General features: G+C 26.6%; 1 protein-coding gene across 1 annotated transcript in view; it reads left to right on the top strand.

Moving 5' to 3' along the window:
- Nucleotides 1-2,826: 2,826 nt before the first annotated feature.
- The window catches only part of LOC117171837, a 126,189-nt gene continuing 104,748 nt past the window's right edge, over nucleotides 2,827-24,267 (top strand). The window contains exon 1 of the mRNA XM_033359470.1: nucleotides 2,827-2,846. The gene's annotated coding sequence lies outside the window, so the exon portion shown is untranslated. The remainder of the gene's footprint in view (nucleotides 2,847-24,267) is intronic.

Genomic DNA, 24,267 nt, shown 5'->3' with positions numbered 1-24,267 from the left:
AATCCTTATGAATTAGTTTTTGTAAAAAACTCAAAAAATGTGATAAAAGATTTTTGTGCTCATTTTTTTACTATAGAGTTATTCATTAGTGTGGCATATGTTCAACTATTTTGGCACTTTAGTCCTACATCAACAGTCGTTTGTTTGTACATAAATCTTATGAATAATTATAAAAAAATAAATAAATAAATGAAACTTTTTTAAAGGATCCGTTACATTGTAGAATCATCGACAAAGTATCTTCTTTTTTAAATGTAATTAAAAAGAAACCATTTTTGACCAAATAAGTAGAGAATACTGGTCCTCAGTCGGCACTGTGGGTGAAGCCGGCACCCCCGTATTACTCAGAAATAGTGCCAGCTTAACCATTTTGTCGTATGGCAGGTTGGGAAACATAGACGTAATTTACGCTGATGACTGCCACTTTAGTTTTTGCTTGACAGCGTGAGCTGGGTATACATTTTTCGTGCAAACGGAATTCCATTTTCTTCCATTCTTGTGAAGCAGCTACAGGTGTATAAATATTTTAAAAAGTCTAATCGATTACGTGCGTTGACTTCTGTGTCCCATGTACTTTCGCCTGAGAAGGCCGATTTTTTCATTCGGATTTGTTTCGTGTGCCTAATAGCATGAAATGTGTAAACAATCATAATGGTCCTGAGTGGGCACCAAACAGGTGGTCCTGAGTCGGCACCTTTTTTGTTGCTTCTGTTGTCATTTGTGTGTTATTTTATCTTGGTGTGTTCCAATTCCATGTCACTCGTCTCTTGTTGTTTCTTTTTTTTTTAGTTTGGTTGTGTTGTGCGTGCATTCTGCTTATCTCTGTTAGGTGTTTTTTTATTTTCCGTGTTTTTTCATTGAGAATATTCTGCATGTTTTTTTATTGTAAATGATCTTAAAATTGGCCATTTTCTTCTAAAACATACATAACCTGAATTTTTCTTGCATTTGAGCTGAAAAATTATGTGTCGAATTAAAACCAAGGAGTGCCGGCTTAGGATTATCATTTTGAGAAATAGTATTCAATCCTGTTTACCCTCTGTTTTAGACCAAAAGTCTTACTGTGCGGACGTAGGATCACTCTCACTTAACATATAACGCAGTTTTAAAATTATTTAGCTTTTAATGCATAGCTTACTCGAATACTATAAAAAAGGGGTATTTTAAGAATTTGAATTATTTAAAAAAAAGTTCTGAAGTTTGCTGGGAAAATTAAGTTTTATATTTTGAAAGAGTAATTTTAAGAATGTTTTAAATTTCAAAAATGTTTCCACAGTCAATAAAAAATGATTTAAATGTTTTAAGGCATTTTTTTAAATTTGAAAGACTTACAAATTTTGTATAAATAATTAGATTCAGTTTAAAAGGACCCGTAAAATATCGAAAAAATGTATTTTTAAAATTGGATAATATGTAAGTGTTTCTTTATTTTCTTAAAAAGAGTATAAAAAACGAAAAACTTTTTCTTTGATAACTTTAACAAAATTGCTTTTTTTGTTGTTTATTTTTTGAAAACTTACATTTCGAGGAAAAAAAATTTTTCCTTTTTTTTCTGTCGAAGATTATTTACTTGTATAAACTTCGCCCCAAGAAAATTGAAAACAAACTTTTTTACATCTGCAAAGAGTTTAAACTATGACAAGTTTGTACATTTGTAATCGACTTGTCCAATGATGAGAAGTTTTTTTTAAAATATATTTTTTGAATTCAATTGTAATGCTACAAAGAAACTTTTGAGGACTATTATGAATTATTCTAATCATGTTGAAAGCCTTATAAAAAAGACACAGCTGCGCTGATGTGTTTTTAGCAGGACTTGAGGGCGGAGACCCCAAATCCTGAAATTCGTTTAGATACGTTTTGTGCAAATGTATTGTTTTTTATTAGGTTTTTTCGAAAATCAACGCAGATGTCTTAATCAAGACCTAATCATTTCGATATTTAATAATAATTTTTAATAATAATCAGTATAGTTAAATTCTTATTTTCATAACGAATCCGACAATACAGAAAACTAATTTTTTATAAAAATCCAGTTGTACAGTTTCTTCGTCAGAACGGTAGTACTTTAGTGGGGCTCTGTTTTGGACCTTATTAGGATTCCATTTAATCATTTCTTTAGCACTAAATATTTCTTTGATATTAAAATTTATCCAAAAACTCTTTAAAGATCCGCTTAAATAGTTTTTCTATTAGCAACGCTCTTTGTTTGCAGAAAAGATGATCTTCCCCCAAGAGGACCCTCTGAAGAAATCGCTAGTTAAGAAACTCAATAACCCACTTAAACAATGATCAATAACAGAATCAAAGGATCATCCATCTTTCCTCGAACCTGCTCTCAAGCCGGAAACACTCAAGACTGAATTTTCGGTCAATCGACCGGACTTTGACCGGGACATCTCTGGTTCCGCAGAGTCATTTTCCTTTCCGTGCATCAGGGACATGCGTCATTCCCTACGACACTGGTCGTGCGGGGGTGCAGCCTCCCGGTACGATTCAGTTTGGGGGAAGGTTTCCAGGGAAAATTCAGCACAGCATCCGACAGAGAAGCTGAATTTACACCAGATATAGAAAAGCAAACATGAGAGAGAAAGAAAAAAAACTGATAAGGATGAAAAAAGAAAATTCCTGGGATAGTAGTTGTATAGACCGGAATTGAGGCTGGGGTACCTGGGTTGAAGAGAAAAAAAAATCAAAGAGCACCCTGTGTTGCGAAGGAAAAGGACCCCATGAGGAGGTGGAGGCGGTGGAGGCGGCGAAGAAGGAGGCGGTGGAGCCGACGTGGATAGTCGCTCGTCGCCGCCACCTCAGTTGCTCCACAGTTTCCGGACTCTGCGGACTAACAGGTTAGTGTAACCCTCGTCGATTATCGTTTTTCTCATTTTTTTTATCATATTGCTTCAAAATCGTGTTTTAAATTTATTTTAAAAATTATGTCCTATTACCCAAGAATCGGGATTTTAGGGGTTGAAATTTCGATTTTCAATTCCAACCCCTCGGCGGGCCGTGATTCAGAGTCTCGCGCGCCACGAGTCGATGAATCGGCCACTCGTTCATTCACGAACACGAAACCTACCTCATTTCCCCTCCGATCTTCTAACTCTCTCTCTCTCTCCCTTCCTCTCTCTTTCCTATTTTGCTATCTCTCTCCTACCCTCCTTTTGTTATCACCACGCTCTGCCGCACCGTAAATCAAAAGCAGTGATTACTTCTCGCCTCTATAGTGTTTTCCAAGTGCGAACCTTCTGGATGCAAGGTTTGATCGGTGATTGTGGCAAAAATCGGCTTGAGGATCAAATATGTGTTCAGGGTGGCTACTGGACCGGGAAACCGGGAAATGAGAGTGATTTTATTTTTTGATCGGGAATTTTATCAATTTTTAGAAGACATTTTTATTTAATCACTTGAAATATCACAAATTTCGTATCATTTGATATAATGCAATTGAAAGAAAGTTCGATTCCAGCTTTTTAATTTTATATTCAAGTTATAACTTCTTTGGTTAATTGAATCGTTCACTTTAGGATAAAATATAGGGACTCAATTTTTTCTTTTCACCGCGCTCATTGGGTACTATTTTCAAGCAAAATTCGTACAAATTCAGGATAAATTCATGAGCCTTCAAAGCAATTCAAGTTAAATTAAAAGAATTCAAATTAATTAGAAATAAATTTGAAAATAAAAAAAGCCATTGATTTCCGTAAACTTCATGGAATTGCAGTAACTTTGAACTGAGCTTAGAAGAATGGAATTTAAAAAAATTTAATGAATTAAAAAGAATTCGGTGTGAATTAAAAAGAATTCAGGGAGGAATCCAGCTGTTTTTGAATCTGTTAAAAATTAATCAATTCAAGATTTTTTAACGTTGAGATTTAACTTAAAAGCATATATTTAAAGCTAAACAATTTAAAGCTGAATTGTTTGAAATAGCTTTGGAACGACCTTAAAATTAAAATAATTCAACTTAAAAGGATGTATGTAGGAAAAAACTTTTCAGTTTCACAATTTTAATCTCAAAGTAAAGGAAAGAAATTTTAGTACTTCACTTTTCTGGAAATGGAAGTGGATCTTTTCTGTGCTTTTTTAAATATTTTTATTGAGTTGAAAGCTGACAAATTTAGTATTTTTAAAATTTTTATTGAGTTTGAAATGAGGGCATTTTTGTTGAATTGGCAGGAGGACATTTCATATTATTAAGATTTTTATCACGTCGTAAAGTAGGAAATTTTTATTTTGTATATTTCTTGAATTGGAAAAAGAATAACTTTTTTATTCCTAACATTTTTATTAAGATGAAGGGCACAATTTTTTATTTTACTTTTTTCTGAATTTTCACAAGGAAATTTCTTACTTTGAACAATTTTTATTCATTTTATTTTTATTAAATTGAGGGGTGGGACTTTTTTCAGTCTTTTTTCTGAATTGGAGGGGGGTAATTCTTTTAGTTTTTTAATTTGTATTGAGTAGGAAAGGAGGAAAGTTTAAATTTTTTTCCAAATTGGAAGAGAAACATTTTTTAAATTTTAAGATTCTGTTAGAGATAGGAGGGACAAAATTTGGTTCATTCACTTTTTTTCTTATTTCTTGAATTAAAGGGAGGAAACATTTATGTTCAATCTTTTTTCAGAATTTATAAAAGAGTAATTATTATTAATTATTTTCAAGGTTTTTATAGAGTTTCAAAGGACCAATAGTTATCTGAATTGAAAGAGGACCGTTTTTTTATTTCATGTAGGTAAAAGGGGGAGGAGGATTTTAAATATTTTTATGAAATGAAATAGGGTAATCTTCTATTCTTAATATTTTGATCGAGATGGAGGAGACGAAATTTTTGTTATTTATTTTTCTTTTAAGCAAAAGAGGAATTTTTTAAAGCATTTTTATTAGGTCGAAGGAGAAACTGTTTACTTTCAATATTTTTTCTGAATTAAGGGAAGATAATTTTTTTACAAATTTATTTAGTTTGAAAGGAATGAAAATGTTTCATTTTTTCTGAATTGGAAAAGGTCATTTTTTTAAAACAGTTTCATTGAGTTGAGAGGAGAATTGATTTTTTTTCAATTTTTTCTCAATTACAAGAGGAAAAATGGATATTTTTAACATTTTTGTAAAAACCCAAAAATGACAGTGAATTCATTTTTTATCCAGTGATTTTACTCATTTTTAGAAGGAAAATCTATCCAATCACTTGAAATATCACAAATTTTTAAAGACTTGAACAACTAAAAATTAAAAGCGTTTGTATTTAAACAATTGGACAAAAAGCATTGTAAGTTGGTCAGCTGTAAATATAAATTAAATAATAATGATTCTGAATCTGTTGAAATTAAATTATTTATGGATTTTAACATTCAGATTAAATTTTTTCAATTTGAAAACCTTAATAGTTAAACAAATTTAAACGTCTTGTTGAAACATTGTAAACTATTTTTGATTTTAAATAATTTCTAAAAATAGATTCATAATATATTGCTTTTTTAATTTTCAAATCCTATTTACATTTGACTGTTTTTAATTAGAAACATTTTTTGAAGTTAAAGTGTTGAATTTGGATATATAAATAACAATTGAACATGTGTTAAAATGAAACGACTTAAAATTAAAGCAATTTAACTAAAAGAAATTACGTTAAAAAATAGTATAAATTTCACAAATCGAATTTTGAACAAAAGGGAAGAAATTTTTATATTTAATTTTTTTCTGAATTGGAAGAGTAATTTTTTCTTACCTTTTCAATTAATTTAAAGCGTGTGTTATTTTCTAATAATTTTATTGAATTTGCAAAGAGGTAAGTTTGGATTTTGATTTTTGTTGAATTTGTAAAGTGAAAGTTTATATTTTTCAGATTTTTTCTCAGTAATTGCTTCGTTTTAACATTTTGATTGAGTAGGGAGGAAGGAAATTTTGGAGGGAAACATTTTTGATCTTCAGGTTTTCTTCTGATTTATGAGAGAAAAATCTATTATTTTTAATTTTTTTATGAAGTCGAAAGGGAGGTAATTTTTTTTTTAAATGTTCCTGAATGGGAGGAGGGAAATTTTTTATTTTTAAGATTTGCATAGCCTTTGAAGAGACCAAATTTCGTTAATTTTTTTTCTACATTGTAAAAGCTACTTTTTCTTTTTAAGATTTGTATTGAGTTGTAAGAAGAAACTATTTACTTTGAATATCTTTTTAAATTGGAGCCCGGTCATTTCTTTAATCCTAAATATTTTTATTGAGGCAATTTCAACATTTTTTGCTTTTGTATTAAAGTAGAAGAGGGAAATTCTTCAATTTTAAGATTTTTATACAGTTGGAAAAGAAGAAATATTGATTTCCAATTTTTTAATAAGACATAAGTTTTAATTTAAATAATTGAAGATGATTGTTATATATTTTTGAATCAAAAATCATCAAACTTTTATTCAATTTATAAAATTCAACAAAATTTTATTTTTAGTTTAATTGAATTTAGTGTAAAAAATTTAACCTAAAGTGTTAAAATCTGCCATTTTATACGTGTAAATTATTATTGAGCGTTCAAATTACAAACTTCTGAATGTGTTCGAATTTTGTTAATTTCAATAACCGTGAAAAATTCATATAACCGGGAAATGACCTGGAATATTTTCCCTCGATTGAAATGGCCACCGTGAGATTTTTTATCTTCTTTTAGAGAGATTAATGTGAAGATTCGAGAAGTTTGACATGTTGGGATCAAAATGAAATTTATTTAGGTCCTTCTCTAAACAGAGTCAATTTTTTATTAATCTTTTTGAATAAATATAACACATTGTTATCAAACCTTTTAGAATAAATATTAATAAATTAATGGACATTTAGCGGGACTCTGACGAAATACTCTGACCGAAAACTTCCGCTTAAATCTGGAATGAAAATCAATTTTAATGCATTTTTTAAAGTTTAATTTCTTGCATCCCACGTTAATTGTTTACATTTTTGGATTTTGATATTAATTATTTAAATAACTTATTTCAGTATCTAAAAAGTTCTTTAATTCGGAAGATTATTAATTTTTAATTGGTAACATTTTCAAAGGATTGGAGATCTTTCATATAACCCTTTGAACTGAAGTTACTTTCAGAATTAATTTATGAGATTAAACTTTATTTAAACCCCTTTTCGCTGAATTTTTAATTATTCTCTTTATTTGCAAGACGTCCAAGTTAAATGGACTATTTTGTTAATTTAATTAATTCTAAACCTCCTCTATTCACAATATCATTAATTTCAAAATTCCTAAATTTTAAGTTTTACATCTCTTTCAAATTGATAACTTTTAATTCCCTTCGGATGGGTCCAAATCCTAAACGTTTAAGCTAAATGATAATTTAATTTCGTCAAATGAAAAATAGGAGGAATTAAAATATAATTAACTTGAATCCTTATAATTAAAATTGATTAAAAACCGATAATTTTCAATTAAGATTAGATGGATATGAACGTGGAAAAATAGAGTTAAAAATGATTGAATTTTTCTCACTTAAAATCGTAGAAGCATTTAAACAAAGAACCTGCTTTCTTGTAATTGACATTAATCAAAAATCGATTTCTCTCTAAGTAAAGTTAGCTCGGTTGCTTTCACTTGATAAATAATTTTTATATGAATGTAGAGCAAAAAAATATATGCTCAAATATAATGAAGGAACTCTGATTATTTTTAAATTCGCATTATTACTAAAGGGCACTTTTCGTCACGCTTAAAGTGCACTTTTTTAGTGCAAATTTCGCACTAATTCAGGATAAATTGATGAGACTTCAAAACAATTCAAGTTAAATTTTTAAAAAATCAAATCAATTTGTAAGAATCTTTTTAATAAAAAAAATCTGCCCGCTGTGCGGGCACATTCTCATCGCGCACTACGCGCGCGGTTCGCTTCGCTCGCAAGTTTGAGCGCGCCTAGGGTGCGCGACGGTTGAATGTCGCGCTTCGCGCTCGATAATGGGTTACCTCGCGCTTCGCGCTTGAACATAATTACAACTCGCGCTCGGATATTTATTCTTTGCATTTGGAATTCTTAAAAAAAACTTTATCAAAAAGATCTCTTTTGGATGGCAGTATTTATATGCGTCTTCATATTCTGAATTGTCTAATTAATTAAGTATATTCGAAGATTAAGTTTCTCAAAGCTCTGTAGGCTTTGAGGTACACATTCTCATCATGACACTCGCGCTGCGCGCTCGATTTCCGATAGAAATTTGTAAATAGGCTTTGTTGGATTTTTTCTCGTAACTTTCGTCGTTTTTTCACACATTTTTTTTATTTCATTTTTTTTCAACGTTAGTTTTCACGAATAAAACAAAAAGTACGCGTCCTATCAAGAAGTGATTCTTAACCAGATTATAGATCTTTTTTGGGATAACCATTTTTTTAATTTATCTTTTTTCGTATCCTACATACTTTATCCCCAAAATGGAATTTATAATTTTCCATTATTTTGTGTGCAATCAAAATTTGAATTTTCGATTTTTGAAGAAGATCCAAAAATTGGTTATGATAATCTTGTAGAGCTTTAAAAAAGAAATGTTTTTCTTATCTTGACTTTTTTTTTATATCGTGCGTTTTTTGGCTTCAAATTTTGATTTTCGGTTAATTAAAAAAATTTTGAAAACGCTATAACTCTGAGAATTTTCTTTTTATCGAAAAAAAGTCATAAGGATAAATTGTTTGTTCTTTTCAGTACTATAAATATCCGTACATTAATTTCCGTAAAATTAGAATGAATTTTGAAGAATTGTTGGTAAACGAGAAGAATTCGATGGAATTTATAAAAGTTATACAGATGAATTTTTAAAAAATCAAAAAAATAATTTCAAATCTCATTAAATTTTTGAAATCCTACAAATTTCTTACCAGAAAAGTAACTTTGAAAAAGTTAATTTAGAGGAAATTTAAGAAGAACGAGAAGAATTCGATTAAGTTCCTAAGAAAATCAAACTTAATTAAAAAACAATAAAGTGAATTAAAGAAGATTAAAAATTACGAAAAAAGTTGATTGAATAAGTCAGAATTCAGGGCAAACTCCAAATGAATTTCTAAAAATAATTGAAAAATCTTTTTAAATCTTCAAACCCCTACAAAATTCCTCAGTTCTTGTGAATTAATTAACCCATGCCACTTAAAATCTCTTCAAATTATGTACACCCTTGGAAATCAGTGGCAATTCTTTAAATCTCTTACAAAGTCTTAGAATCTTTTTAATTTCCTAAAATATTTTAAATTCCTTGAAATCCCATTAAATTACTGAAATCGATAAAAAATTTCTCTGTTATCTTTGAAAATGACCTAAAATATTTTACATCTCTTAAACTATTTTGAAATTCCTTTACATTTTTTAAAGGTTTGGAAAATGTCAAAGAATATGAAAAAATACCTTAAAATGTGTTAAATCCTTCGATTATTTTATCAAATGATACTCAGAACCAATTACGTAAAAAGTTTTAAGAATTCGAAAAAATCTATTGAATTAAGTAGAAATTGTGTAAACTTAAAACAACTTAAGTGAATTAAACAAATTGCAAAGAATTAAAAATAATTCAGGATGAATTAAAAAAAATTAGAGGAGAATTGATGTTTTCTGAAATCCTGAAAAATGTAGTAGAATACATTTATAGCTTTAAAACCCTCTTACAATCATTAAAACCCACGTAAATCTCATAAAATCCAGCGAAATTTTTAGAAATACCTTAAAAACTTCTAAATCCTGTAAAATCGTTCGTTATCTTCTGAAATTCTAGAAAATTCTGTATCCTGTAATATTAAATAAGTTTCGAAATCGCATAAAATTGATAAAAATAATACAAAAATTCTTTAAAATCTTTTTAAATGCCCCACAATATCTAAAATCTTTCAAAATCCTATAAAAGGCCTTATTTATCGTAAGTAAATTCTAAAATTCTGAAAATTATATTAATATAAATAGACAGCTTTAAATGCTGCAATACAGAATGTCGTAGTTTCAAAATTCTGGTATTGGTATGCTACCTTAAATGTATTGAAATGTAAGCTGAATATCTCGACACCTGTTGAAGCGAAAAATTACAACAACAAAAAATGTACATAAATCATTTCCGAGAATATTTGTTCCTGGAAAAAAGAAATTTTCTTACAGAGCTAAAACTTTTGTTAATGCATATTGTATAATGCTCGTATTTATTTAATTAAAGGAATTCATTAAATTAAAGGAATTCGTGGAATTCACAGATGCAATTAATTGAATCCACGAAATTCAAGGAATCGATTAATTAAAGGAATTCACGGAATAAAGAGAATTTACGGAATTTAAGGAATACAAGGAATTCGTGGAATTCATGGAATACATGGAATTCATGGAAGTCACGGAATTCGTGGATTTCATGAAATTCACGGAATTGTTGAATTCCGTGAATTCTTTTTTTAATTCTGCGAATTCCGTTATTTCTTGAATTCCGTAAATTCCGCGAATTGCATTTATTCCGGCTGTTATATAAATTCCGTGACTTTATTGAAATCCTTGATTACAGTCAATCCCGAGAATTCCTTAAATTCCATGAATTCCGTGAATTGCGTAAATATCGTGAATTCTGTAAATGAAGCATATTCCGTAAATTCCGTGAGTTCTATAAATTAAGCATATACCGTGAATGCCGTAAATTCCATAAATTTTGAGGATTTCGTGAATTCCTTCATTTCCGTGAATTTTTCGAATTCCTAAAGTTAAATGAATTCAATGAATTCCGCAAATTCCTTCAATTCAATGAATTCCATTAATTCCTTCAATGCATTAAATTTCATGAATTTCGCGAATCCAATGAATTCCATGTGTTCGTGGATTCCTTGAATTCTTTGGACACCTTTAATTCCATTAATTCCGCAAATTTGATAAATGTCATAAACTTCTCGACTTCTTTTATTCATATGAATTCCACGAATTCCGTGATTTTTATGAATTTCTTCAAATCCTTGCTTTCCATTTATTTCGTGAATTCCATAAATTTCGTGAGTTTCTTGAATTTCATGATTCCTACGAATTACGTGACTTCTGTGAACTTCAAAAATTCCTTAAGTTTCATGAATTCTGTGAATTCTGTGAATGTTGTGAATACCATGAATTCTGTGAATTCTATGAATGTTATGAATTTCGTGAATTCAATAAATTTTGTGAAGTCCGTCATTTTAATATCATGGTTGCAATTTTACCTCACACTTGTATTGTAGAATTCTGTTAGACATGTTGTAGAATTCCAAGCATTTTTAACAGCGTATCATAAAACCTTCTCGATCCTGTAAAATCGTTCGCTATCTTCCAAAATTCTAGAAAATTCGTTATCCTAAAATATTTCGAGCATTTTAAAATCCCTTCAAATTAATAAATCAATACAAAAATTCCTTGGAATCTTTTAAAATTCCCTTAAATGTTTCAAATCCTTTGAAATCCTACAAAACACTTCACTTTTTGTGAATAAATTGTTTGAAATCCGCTAAAATATTATTAAACCCCGTTAAATTATATGATGATATCTTCTGAAATCTTGTAAAACGTAGTAAAATACATGGAGAGACTTAAAATTCCTTAAAATCATTGAAATGCTTGGAAATCTGATAAAGTCCCGTTAAATCTTTTAAAATATTTTAAAACCTTTCAGATTTTGTAAAATCAAATCGTTCACTATCTTCCAAAATTCGAGGAAATAGTTTTTCCTTAAATGTTTCAAGAGTTTTAAAATCCTTGTAAATTAATAAATATAAGTTTAAAATCCTTCAAGTATTTTAAAATCCTATAAAATACCTTACTTCTAGTGCATAAATTCTTTTAAATCTACTATAATATTTTTTTAAACCATGAAATTCTAGGATGATATTTTATAAAACCCTGGAAAATATATTAAGATGCATAGAGAACTTTAGAATCCCTGAAAATCATTTAACTGTTTCGAAATCTGATAAAATCCTGTAAAATCTTTTGAAATATCTTAAAAACTTCCAGATCCCGTAAATCGTTATTATCTTTTAAAATTCTAGAAAAATCGTTATCTTAAATATTTTAATCATTTTGAATTGCCTTTAAATTAAAAAATTAATTGAAATCTTTTAGAATGCCCTAGAATGTTTGAAACCCTTTGAAATCCTACAGAATACTTCACTTCTCGTAAATAAATTCTTTAAAATGAGCTAAAATATGATTAAATCCCGTCAAATTCTAGGGAGATATTTTCTGAAATCCTGAAAAACGTAGTCCTATGGAATCTTTTAAAATATCTTAAAACCTTCTAGATCTTGTGAAAGCCAGTCGTTCGCTATTTTCCAAAATTCGAGAAAATCGTTTTCAAATCTGTAAAATATTTTAAAATATCATTAAAACTTCTAGATCCTAGAAAATCGTTTGCTATCTTCCGAAATTCTAGAAAATTCGTTATCCTAAAATATTTCAAACATTTTGAAATCCCTTCAAATAAAAAAATTAATACAAAAATTCCTTGGAATTTTTTTAATATTCCCTAAGATGTGTGAAATCCTTTGAAATACTACAAAATACTTCAGTTCTTGTGAATAAATTTTTTTTAATTTACTCAAATATTATTAAATCCCGTTCATCCCTGGGATGATATTTTCTGAAATCCTAAAAAATATAGAAAAATAAGTCGAGAGCTCTAAAATTCCTTAAAATCATTTAAATGCTTGGAAATCTGATAAAGTCCTGTAAAATCTTTTAAAATATCTTAAAACTTTCTAGATCTTGTAAAACCAAGTCGTTCGCTATCTGTCGAAATTCAAGAAAAAGAATGATTTTTAAATCATTCGAATGGTCGAAAATGTTATAAATTACTATAAATCTTTAAAAGATGTCAAAAACAATATAGATCCTCTTTGGAATCTCGTAAAATTTCCTAATTTTTGCTATTTATCCTCAAAATTTCTGACTCTTGAAAGCTCCGAACAAATCGTACAATACAATAGGGAATAAGGAGACCGGTCTGTGAGGCCTGCATATTTTTAAAGGAAGCATTGTTATTCATAATAAACTTTGTTTATAATAAACTTATTTCACACATAGTAAAAGTCGACTCGCTTTTAGATTTTTAATAGAATTTTTCTCAACTCAATTATTTCTCTCCGACAGTTAAAAAAAAGGTTTCCTTTAGCGAAGCTAGAAGCTCGTTAATCACCCTCCTAATCATTACCAGAAAGTTTTTTAAATCGCCGGGTAGACATTACGATCAGAGGGCAGAAATCAGGTTTCCAGTTGTCCAAGGTGTTTCTTAACCTGGAATTAAAAAAGTTTTTTATTATTCAATAGAATTTTATTATTTAATAAATCAGTATTTTTCAATAAAAAATAAGTGTCAAAAAAATCAGTTATTGAAAAAATGAATTCTCGACAAGAAGTGTAATGTCTGATATTTCTATCAAAAAATATTTTAATATTCAATGAAAAATTATTAAATTGAACCAAAATAAAGAGAAAAAATTAAGAGAAGAGTTAAATTTTCAATCAAAAATTATTTTTCAACCAAAAAAAAATCCGATCCAAAATGTTAAGTTTTTAAGTCTTAAACCCAAAAATATGCTTTCTCTACCATTTAGTTGAATTTGAAACTAAACAGGTTAATTTTCTACTGCAAAAAAATACAAATTTTCAGTTACATAGAACACATAGATCAATGTTTAACAAAAAAAGATCAACTTTAAACAAAAAAATAGTTGAACTTTGAATTGCAGAAATAGGTTTCTAACAAAATAAAATAAATTTTCAACGAAATAGCCGTTTCGAGCAAAAAGATGAATTTTCATTCAAAAACATTAATTTTCTACAAAAAAGAATAATCTTTAAAAATACAAGAATTTTCAACTAAATATTTTCATTTTTAATGGAATTTTAAACATGTTAGTTCAATATTCAATTAAGAAGTTTAATTTTTTACCAAAAGAAGCGAAATTTAAAAAAAAAAATCTATAAATTTTCAACTAAAAAAGCTAAACTTACAGAAAATGATAGGACGGCTTCATGTTCAGTTAAATTCAAGTTCTTTAATTAAATATTCAAAGGAAAATATAATGGTTAGATTTATAGTTAAAAAACTAATTTAGACATAAATTTCCAAACAAATAATTGAATTTTTAACCAAACTGAGATAATTTTCTACTAAAATAGTTTATTTTTTGACAAAAAAAGATTTTTTTAACAAAAGAAATAAATTTTTAATCGAGAAAGAAAACTTTGAATCATGAAAGAAAAATTGTCAACTAAATTGTTAAATTTTGAAAAAAAAACATCGACTTTTCTACAAAGCATTTCCATTTTTAAGCCGAAAATACGAATTTTCAAAAAAAGGTACTTTTCAACCAAATATTTTTTTAAACAAAATTTTTAAAAATAATGATAATAATAAAATATGAAAAAATAATAAAATAATAATAAATTTTAAAAAATAAAAAGCCATTTTTAATAAAGAGGCATGACATTTTAACCAAAATATATGAATTCTCAACGAAACATATAACAGTTAATGTTATTTCAACCAAAAAAGGTTCTGATTAAAATTAAACACAGTTGAATTCAGACAAAAACGAAATGATTTTTAAACATGATAGTTGAATTGGCAACCGAAATAAATTAGGAGGAAGAATAAAATTACTACTGAACTGTTATATTTTCAAGCCTGGAAGTAAGAACATTTTACAAAATTGTTGCATTTTCAAACCGAAAATATTAATTTTTAACAAAGAAGGTTATTTTTAAATCATATAAAGTAGTTGAATTTTTTTTAAATTTCTTGAATTTTCCATGAAAGACCTTAATTTTAAATCAATTACGTTTGCATTCAACCAAAAAATACGAATTTTTAAGAAATTAGCTGAATCCTTAACGAATAGAGATTGATTTTCTGCCCGCAGCTGCTGACCCATAATCCTCTCTTAATAGAAGATATGTAATATACAAAAACACAAAGTAACTTCAAAGTAACTAAAATTAACTTTTCATGTTAATGTAAAAATCGTAACTAAATTACGTTATAAGTTACTTTTCAAAATAGTAAATAAATTACCCTAAAAGTTACAAATAACGTTACTTTTTAGTAACTTAGTTACTTGTAGTTACTCCGATGGAGCCTTATAGAAAATTCAAATCAAATTCAAATATTTGAGTTTAATTCTACCTTGATTAATATTTCATGCGGAAATACCTTGAAAATGTATTTTGAAATATTTTTTGTGTTAACAAATATCAAAAGTACGAAATCAGGTTATAGTCTAACAATTTTAAAGAATTCTCAGTCAGTGAAAAAAATTGTGTCATTCATAATTGAATTTACTGGATTTTCCTTTATATAATAAGGATAGTTCTTTGAATCATATACAACCTTCTCAAATCATAGAACATTTTCTATAAAATCCATAACAAAATATTGGAAAATCAACCGAGTTTTTTAAGAAGAAAGGGTAATTAGTGTAACATAGCTTAGTGTAAGTAATTAAGTATATTTAGTGTTAAATAGCTATAATTGCAATTAAAATTTTAAATTATACACTGTATTTTCAAATCGTTTATGATATACTGGATTAATTTTAAATCTTAATTTGTAGTCTGAATTCGAAATGATTATTATTATTATTATTATTATTATTATTATTATTATTATTATTATTACACCATTAAGCCGCAGTATAATGAGCAATTCAAGTACTAACCACTAAATCAGCTTCGAGTTCGGAAATTCGAGGAATTCTTCACGTTCTAGATCGTCTTGCCGAGAATTTCAGTATTAACGAACATGATGGAAAATTTTAATTTTGAAATACCAGGGATCACGCAGTTTTTCCTCAATTTCCCGTTTTCCCTCTATTTTTTTTTAAATTTGTATAACCCTTATATTTGAGAATTTTTATCATTTTCCCGTTTTTTAAACCTGGGATTAATTTTCCAAGAATTATAAGAAACTCGCAGTCATTAATAGAGCAATTATTAAGAGCTTAAAAATCTGTGATCCAAAAAAATCCAATTTTCCTACAATTCTTTTTAAAAAATTGAAAAAGTAAAATCTGACATGATTGCTGCAACAGTCTCGCGAAAGAGAACAAATATATTTCACACTTAATTGAGACACTTTTGTTCTTATAACATTTAATTTTTAATATGATTAAAATATTTTAAGTACTCATACAATACTTCAAACAAAATGTAAACTTTGAAGGTATTGAAAAGAATTCGAAGCTTTTTAAGCATTTTGAACGGTTCCAAGCAAATTAAAAAAATGTGGAAAGACATCTGAAAGATTTGAAGGCAATTTTTTTAATCTTGAAATATTTTTCCAAAAGTTTTAGAATAATTTAAGTTATGTTAAAGGTATTTAAAAATTTATTTCTTTTAGTATAAAATTATTCGTGTGGTCTTCTACCTTGTTAGAAATTTTAGTTATAATTCACCTCTTTGGTTGAAAATTCATATTTTTTTTTTAAATAAAACCTTTTTGGTTGAGGATAAAACTATTTTCTTAAAAATTCCTCTTTCTTCAACGAATATAAATGTTTTTCACTAAAAATTAAAAGCTTTTATTACTTAATTATTTGATTGAAAATGGCCTTTTTTATAGAAATTTTTATTTGAAATTATTCAAATGTTCATAAATCTTTTCGATTTTTCACAACTATCTTTAGAAAATGATATTAATAGAACATTAAAAAACAAATGATCTTCAAACATAAATAATTTTTTAAAAAATCATGGTACTTTAAAGATCGATAATTTTCAAATAATTTTAGGCGGCTGGCGTTTCAAATAAAAAATTGATACTTTAAAACAAAAATCATTATAATTTTAACAAGATTTAGATTGGCAATAATATTATTATTTTTGAAATTATATTTTAAAGAAGATTAGTATCTTTTAAGTAATCTTAACATTATCACATTCAATTTTATAATAATATGGTAGTGACTATTATATTTTTATTTTATGAAATTAATCTTCTTGACTAAAAACTAAACTTTTTGGTATAATGTTAAACTCTTTTGTTGAAAATTAATTTTTTTGTGAAAACTAATCATTTTAGTTAGTAATTCATCTCTTTGCCTGAAAATTTAACTATTTTGTAGAGAATTGTTTTTTTATAATTAATTTTTAGAACCAAAAATTTAACTGTTGCATTTTTTTGTTTACAATTAATATTTGTAATGTGAAAATTAATCTTCTTTAGTTTAAAATTCCACTATTTGGTTAAAAAATCGTCTTTTTTTGAACAAAATTAATATAATTGCTTCAAAGCTTGTCCTTTTTTCTTAAGAATGCAAGTTTTTGGGTGAAAAATAATCTGCTTTCTTTCAGGATTCAACTATTTTATTGAAAATCCAACTTTTTTAGTTAAATCTGACTGATTTTTATTTCAAATAAAATCGTTTTTGGTAGAAATATCAACTACTAATTGTTTTGTTAAGAATTCTTCTTTTTTTTATAAATGAACCGCTTGGTTTAAGTTAAACTATTTTTCATTTTTTATTTTAAGATTTATCATTTTAGTTGAAAATTTATCTCTTTTGCTGTAAAATTAACTTTTTTGTTCAAAAATAATATTTCTTCTTGAAAATCTATCTATTTGGTTAAAAAATAAACTATTTAATAGAAAATTCAATTTTTGGTTTCAATATCGTATTATCGGTTTTAAAGTTCGACTGTTTTAAAGATAATTTATCTTTCTGTTCTTAAAATTCAAAAGCTTCGTTGAAAGCTGATGTATTTTGTTGAAAATTCATCTTTCTTTTGTTATAGCATTAATCTTCTTTGTGGTAAATTCATCTTTTTTATTAAAAATTCAACCATTTGGTTGAAAATTCGTTTTTAGTTTTTAGGTTAAAAACTAATTTCTGTATCGAAAAATTTAACTATACTATTTTTGGTTACAAACTTATTGCTTAGAATTTTAAAATGTATCTATATAATAAAAAATTATTTATTTTGTTGAAAAAATCGTCTTCATAGTTGGAAAATTAATCTTGTTTGTTGAAAATTAATCTTTCTGTTTCAATATTGAGCTATTTGGTTCAATTTTCGACTTTCTGAGTTGAAATCCATAAGTTGAAAAAATGAAAAACTGATTTTTTAAACTAAGAATTTGACGATTCCATTTTTGCTTTCAAAAATGTTGTTCTTTTTCTAGTTGAAATGTCGTCTTTTGGTGAAAAAAATCACCTTCTATGGTATAAAAGTCAGCTTTCTTAGTTGAAAATAAACTTTTCTGTTGCAAATACAACTGTATCCTAAAAAATACGTCTTTTGCCTTGTAAATTTAACTCCTTTTGGTTGAATTTTTTTATTGTTCAAAATTCCAACATTTGATTGAAAATTAATCTTTGCGGGGAAAAAAATTCAACTATTTTTATAATCATCTTTTTTTATTAAAAGTTCAACTATTTTCTTTTAAATTCTTCAATTTTGCTTAAAGTTCAATTATTTGGTTTTCAGCCCAACTGTTAGGTTAACAATATAACTCTTTTTTGTTGACATTCATCTTCTTTGGTAGAAAATCTTTTTTATGATGCAAATTCAACTATTTTGTTGAAAATTTTCCTAGTTTTTAATAGTAGAATCAAATAAATTACAACATTTCGTATTTAAATTACTCTTATTTACATCAAATGAATGTAATAACTCTTGGTATTTTCCCGTCTAAAGAAATAAAAGTTTTTATTCATGAAATAATTTAGCAACAATAAGTGGGTATCTAATTTTTTTTTCTTTATTATTCTAATAGATTCTTTCGGGTAGCTTCTTACATAAAAAAGTTATGAATTACGTGGGTTCCACGTGGAAGGTTTTTCCACGTATCGCCGTCGGTAGTTGCAACAAGTGACATAAGTTCGTTCCACGAAATCTTTCGTATTTCGGGCGACCTGCTTTTAAGGGATTTCCTTACTTTTATTATATTTCCAATATTTTTTTCCTCATATAAAACTCACGGTTTTCTTGATTATAATAATTTTGAAAATAAAAGTTTATCGTTTTCACCTCTTTTTTATTTGTCTTTAATGAGCCAAATAGTGAGGTGACTTGGAAATCTAATTTTTAATGGTGAATCATCAGCTCATGATTCGTTCCAATCTGCAGAGATTCATGTGAATATTTTGAGAGTTCTTCTGGTTGAGGCGAAATAAATTTTGCCCCAATTTCTTGAAAGAAAATCTTTTTAATTTTAATTTTTATAAAAAGAATGTTTTAAGTAGAAGAAATTTTATAAATGTATTACATTGGTCAATATTCATTTTTTATATATTTTTCAGAATTAAAAAATATCAGTTTAATAAGTAATTAAGTATAAAAATAATTTAATTAATTTAAAATGATACACTCGTTGCTTATAACTAACAGTATTCTGAGGAAGATGCCATATAAAAAAAAGTATGTTGATTAATTCCTCTTATATACCAATGAGTAACTTCGTAATATTATATTCATTAAAAATTTTATGCTGAATTTGTTCTAATTTTTTTCACTTTTTCTACTTTTTTTTAGATTTACTTTTATATTTTATATCAGTTAAATTTTTCTCTCTAAGGACTGGAATGGAATTTTTTCAAAAATTTGGTAGTGCCTTGAGAGGTTTTGTGTTAGAGTTGAAGCCTTGACTTTGAATACTCCATCAATTATTTTTCGATAGTTTTAGCTTATTTTAAAACAAAAAAAATAAATTGATTGATCAATATTCCACGTGAGGTTAATTTTTCTTCTCTGTTTGAGAGATTTTTATAAAAAATTTCTTTTTAATATATTAACTTTTAATTTTCAAGTTTTAATTCTTTTGAATATACATTAAAATAAAATTTTCCTTCATTTTTAAGACTGTGATTGTGACTATTTTAATTTTGAACTTTTAATAATTTTTTACATAAAAATACCGAATTTTTAAAATGATGATTTTCAAGGAAATCAATTAGAACGGGGAAATATAACTGATATTATTAGAGAAAAGTCTTTTCAAATTCATTGGAATTCTTTCAAATTTAACTTGAATTATTTTGTAATCATTAGTTACTACTTTGATTTTTTTAATTCACCATGAGTTTTATAAGATTCTTTCGAATGAGTTTATTTAATTTGCTTAAATTCTTTTAAATTTACTCAATTATATTTAATTTAATAGATATTTTGACTTTTTACAAAGTTTTTATTTATTTGATCCTAAATTCTGTTAAACTCACCCTGAGATTCTTAGACATTTAATCAAATCTTTTTTAATTCCCCTGCGTTTTTCGAAGCTATTTTCAAACTTACTGAATCGAATGAAGTTTTTTTTTATATTTCTAAATTATTAAAATTTTCTAATTGTTAATATAACAATTTTTGAAAAAATTCGACCTTTTTATCTAAAAATTCGTCTTTTTGTCTTAAAAATTCAACAGTTTGGTACCAAATCCAATGACTGCCTCTAAAATTGTAGTACTTTCTAAAAACATATTTTTGTTTTGTTTTTTTAAAGTTTTGTAATTTTAGTTATAATTTTTTTTCTTTAGTTCAAAAGTTAACCTTTTTTTTTTGAAGATTCCCTTTTGCTTTTGGTTGAAAATAAAGTTTCTAAACTATTCATTTTTTGGTTGGAAATATACCTTTTTTATCTCAAAGTTTGATTATTTGTTTGAAAATTCATGCATTTTATTAAACATTAGTCTTTCCTAAAAAATGTATCTTCTTGGTTCAAAATGCATCTGCTTACTGCGGCAGTTTGTTGAAAATTCATCTATTTTAGTTAAATTCAACTAGCTTTGATTAAAAATTAAAATATTTTTTGGTCAAAATATTAAATATTTTGTAGAAAGATCGTTTTTTGGCTTAAAATCCTGTGAGATTTCTTTAATCATTGAAATCTAATTAATATTTTTTGTAATCTTTCAAAATACCTTAAAATATTTCGAATCTTTTGGAATCCTTTAATTTCATTGAAATTTATTAAAAATTCCTTCTCTTAAGTTGAAAAATCTTTTATTTAATCTCCGGTTGAAGATTCATCTTTTTGGGTCAAAAACGGTATTATTTGGTTCAAATTTAAATTATTTTGTTGAAAATTGTACTATTTTTTTAAAAAGTCTTCCATTTTGGCTGAAAATTCGTCATTTTATCTTAAAAATTCAACGATTCCGTCCCAAGTTACACTACTTCCTTAAAAGTTGTTTTTTTACTTAAATATTCCTCATTTTAGTTTAAATTCTATTTCTTTGAATAAAAAATTAACTAGTTTGTTGAAAATTCGTTTTTTTTGTTTTTTTTTTTATTAAAAAATAAAATTTTTTAACTATTCCATTTTTGTTGAAAATGTACCTTTTTTATTTGAAGTTTTAATATTGTTTCAAAAATGCATGTGCTCTATTAATAATTAAATATGAATTAAATCTCTTTGAAGTATTGAAATTAATTACATATTTCTAAACGTCTTTTAAAATTCTCTCAAATATTCCAAATCCCTTAAAATCTTTTGAGTTCGCGTGAAGAGTGTTGGAATAATTTACAATATCCTAAAATATTTAAAATCCCTTCAAATTCCTTAAATTTATTCAATTATTTTTAAAAGTCCTTAGAGCCTTCTGTAACACCCGGAAATATTTCAAATCATTTAAAACATTTTGAAATTTTCCGAAGAACTTTTGATATTTTCTGAAGCTTTTTAAATATTTAAAGTCTTATCAAATCTTTTGTGATTCTGTGAATTTTATTGAAATAACGTATGGAAAAGGTTTGAAATACCTTCAAGATTATTGTAATCCTCAAAAATTCTGTTCTATTGACATTCTTTAATAATCCCTTTAAATATTTTGCACTTGTTGAAAATTTACTTAAACCTTTTTGAATATTGTAAAATATTCTAGAATCTTATAAATCCTATGTGAAATCCTTCTAAATCTTTCGAACGTCAAGGAAATCGTTTAAAACGACATGGCGTTTTTTAAATAGTATGTAAACCCTTAATCTTTGTGAAATTTTTTGAAATTGATATAAATATCACGAAATGTCCCTTGGAATCATTGAAAAATAAACAAAAATCTGTTAAATCCTATAAAATCTTTATGAAGTTTGGAAAATTCTTTGCAATACCATTAAATTTGTTTAATTTCTTTAAATTTCCTAGATTTTTTGAAAGGATATTCAATCCCAGTCCGCTTCCCTACATATTGTACAGAAACTAAAGATGTGAAAAAATCAAAAGCATTAGAATTTGATTTTTGTAGTTACTTGTTCAATTAATTCTGCTACAAAAAATAACAATGATGAAATTTTTGTATTTTAAGTCTCGAAAAGGAGATCTGGTTGTTATTTGGATATACTAAACATAGCAGGTTGTTTATATTCAATGATTTTCATTAAAAAAAAGATATAATTATAAGATAAGAGCTTACTTCTTAATACCGAAAATTCTTATTTGGACACTTTTTATAATTAATGTAAATAAACAAAAAATGTTTTATGATGATTTGAAATACTTTTTTCCATTCAATTTAACGTCAAATGATTCAGAGTTTTTGATTTTTCACTCATTAAATAGAATGCAGATCCTGACATTTTTAAATATTTGATCAACTTTATCTTGACAATCAAATTTCAATTAAAGCTCTCAATATTGAGTCAACGAAGCTTCAAAGATTTACATCGAGGAGGATAACAGGCCGAAGCTAGACATGGTATTGATTTGTGATGTTGAAATCTAGATTAAAGCTTTCGAAATCAATTTTCTTATGCCAATAAATCTTACCATTCAATATGTACTATCCACTGAACTATCTACAGTTAAAGATTTTCCAATATTTTACAAATTATTCGGAAAAGTTAACAATTTTCTTGAAAATTGATGCAATATACTTTCAGTAAAAAGATCATTAAATAGTCAGACGTACTAGGTGCTCAGTTCAAGTGAAGAATATCAGTTCATATAAAGAATTCTAGTGAAAAGGGACTAGCTGAGTCGGACAAAACAGGTGCGTCTGATCATAAAGTTTTTATCTCCTTCAACGAGAGATTTCCAAGAACCATATTCTATGCTTCCCAGAAATTTCATTCATGTGAAGATGGAAATGTATTAAAGTTTTTTTTCAAATTTATATAAACTGCAAACTTTTCTCAATCAATGTAAACCAGGACGCTGGCTGTGCTTTTAGGCCGACAATTACTCAAACGCCTGGGGAAAATACAAATTTAAATAATTTTAATTGTTAAAATACGCATTTTGAGAATATTTCATTCAAAAAAATATTTTTTAGCATATTAAATATCCAATAAATTAATAAGTACTAATGAAAAGTGAAAAACCCCATTATTTTGATAATTAAAAACAAATCTACTTTTCTGAGAATACCAATAATAATTCTACAAAACAAACATTCAATTTTTAACATGGACATAATTAAATCTTATAATCTGTGAAAATTGTAAATTTATTTATAAAAATTAATTCTAATATAAAAATATCTATTGCTAATGGATGTGGAATCTTTCTACTGCTTTATGTGATAAAGAATAGGATTTACAGAGTAAATAAATATTGATAAAGTTGTAAAATAAAAAACTTTATTTGTCAAACATACCTGTAAAATGAATACTCTTTTTAATTTTTTTATGAAAACTTAAATCAAATATTTCGATAATATTATTGAAAATTCATGTTACCAATCATTTGTGTTTAAAAAATAGTTTAATTGAATATTTGACTCATTATCTCCCATTTCAATTTTAACTTTTTTTATAATGCAAAACTTATTTATTAATTATTGTCAAAGGAAACAATAAGGATTGCGAGCCTAAAAAAAGTGGTAACAATTCAAACATTTTTTAAATTTTATTGGTCAAGACTTTTATTAATTAGTTTATTAATATCAATTGAAAATTTATGTTACTTATAATTTAAGTTAAAAATGTTTCATTGTAATAATTTTCGTTTCAAAAACAGTTTAGTTGTATATTTTATTCATTATCTATGCTTTAAATTAAAAATTTTTTATAATGCAACACTTCATTTTTAATTATTTGCAAAGTGGACACAAATATTGCAATCTTCAAAAGCATTTGCAACTAATTGAATTTTTTGTCCAATTTTTTTATGACAACTTTAATGAATTATTTTATTAATACACTGGAAACGCGGCTATATCCTCTCGCACTTATAACCTCCCGCGCTTATATCCCTGCATAACTCTCATTTATATCCGCTTATCATCCACCACCTCACAGTACCGCATGACAAACAAGCCAATCAGAGCGCATGGCGGCCATTTTTCCTTCGCTGAGCAGCATTGGTGGGATCCCCTTCCGG

The sequence above is a fragment of the Belonocnema kinseyi genome, chromosome 4 (assembly GCF_010883055.1).
Source record: "Belonocnema kinseyi isolate 2016_QV_RU_SX_M_011 chromosome 4, B_treatae_v1, whole genome shotgun sequence".
Lineage (NCBI taxonomy): Eukaryota > Metazoa > Arthropoda > Insecta > Hymenoptera > Cynipidae > Belonocnema > Belonocnema kinseyi.
This window is presented reverse-complemented; position numbering and strand designations above follow the sequence as displayed.